Source organism: Halyomorpha halys, unplaced genomic scaffold (genome assembly GCF_000696795.3).
Source record: "Halyomorpha halys isolate HHAL.00 unplaced genomic scaffold, Hhal_1.1 Scaffold228.1, whole genome shotgun sequence".
In the NCBI taxonomy this organism is placed as follows: domain Eukaryota; kingdom Metazoa; phylum Arthropoda; class Insecta; order Hemiptera; family Pentatomidae; genus Halyomorpha; species Halyomorpha halys.
The window spans coordinates 294,209-295,747 of NW_027107268.1; the positions used below are offsets into that span (position 1 = coordinate 294,209).

At 34.2% G+C, this 1,539-nt stretch overlaps 1 protein-coding gene across 5 annotated transcripts in view; it reads left to right on the forward strand.

The window, feature by feature from the left end:
- The window catches only part of LOC106679878 (putative ankyrin repeat protein RF_0381), a 70,904-nt gene that overhangs the window by 50,188 nt on the left and 19,177 nt on the right, over positions 1-1,539 (forward strand). The window contains exon 6 of one of the 5 annotated variants that reach the window (XR_010842937.1): positions 215-343. The exons of 3 other annotated variants lie outside the window; for them this stretch is intronic. The gene's annotated coding sequence lies outside the window, so the exon portion shown is untranslated. Of the gene's footprint in view, positions 1-214; positions 344-433; positions 734-1,539 lie in introns of those variants that run through there. One more of the 5 variants, XM_014419262.2, reaches the window with a different exon arrangement.

The following is a 1,539-nucleotide window of genomic DNA, read 5'->3' on the forward strand; positions in this document are numbered from 1 at the left end:
TTAAATTGGAGTGTTACAGGCGTGTAGAGAAACTACCCATTGGTAGCACTCTAATAAATGATCATATTAAAATACAGTGTTATTTGTTGATCCAATATGTCTGTGTGTAAAATTAATAGTTAATATAAAACATAATTCAGTCTTTTAAAGCATTTCCGTTTTCTCCCTTACCCTCTGTAACGTTTTGTGTAAAATATTGTTTTGTTTTCCAAAGGTAGATTTTACATCTTTACAACTATCATAATAAGAGCCGCCATAAATGTATTTCCTAATACTCAAAGGTGAACATGTGAAATGGAATCCTGCCAGTGAAACAGTAAGATACTCTCGGAGTTCACCTAGATCGCCGCCTTACCTGGCGGATAATGTGGATATGGAATCACCATATCAACATCAAACTAACTCAATCCTATGCAAGGTAGGCAATGCTATATCCTATCCTAAACAGAAATTCCAAACTAAAACCAGAAACAACTGTTCTTATATTTAAAACAATCCTCAGGCCACTGCTGATGTACGGCTGTGAAGTCTGGGGAGCGGCATCCTTCACGAAATGGAAAAAAAATTACAACCCTGGTTTCACGTGACAGGTATCTGTCGTGCAAGATTGTGTAGACGTTTTATAGTACAGATTGTATCAAGCGAATCCTGGAAGTGCGACAGTAAAAGTGTTTACAAGATGTTTGAGACTACACTACCACTACCACCTTCACCGTGGAACCATCGCTTGAAGGTAAGTGAGAGTCAATTGTGATTATTTTTTTATGAAAATAAGTTTGATAAAGATATGGAGAATTAAATAGGAAATGTTGCTTGAGATGTCTTAGGATGGATTGACTCAATAACTCACCACATATTTTAATGTAGATAATTTATCTACAGACTGGGAAATAATGGTTTTTATCTCTTTTAAATTGAAGGGACTGTAATTGTAAGCGAAGTGAAATCTTAAAGGGATTAAAGGTTGCATATCATTTCTTTATCTGAGAGATAAACCATGAGAATGTAGCTAATGCCTAGGGTTTAAATGAAGTTAATGCTTGGCTTATATAACGGTCTGCGTCTACCTACATATGGAATATATAGCGAGGGGAAGTATTGGGATCGTGAAAAGTTCGAATTCTAATGTTCGACGGAAATTCTCGTTTTGAGGTCCAAATAACCAAATCTCACAAAATAATATGTATGTCAGTAGTCAGCTTAGCACAAAAACAAAAGTTGCTACGAAATTAAAATTACATATTGAAGGAGAATATATATCTCATGTGTCAGGGCAACTAATCGACCTACCAGAAGTGCCATTTTATAGAATCGATATATTTTTCAAAAATCCTACATTTTATACGAACTACTATAAATTAACATTTTGTGAGCTTATTTTGTCAAATGTCATAAAAACTACTACTCCTACAAAAATAAACATAATTAACTATTTTGTAGTAAATTTAACTAGCTTTAATTTGAGCGCTGGCAGACATCTGTACGTCCAATGGTTTCTTGAATGAAGTTTTTTATTAATCAAACTTATTGTCCGAACAA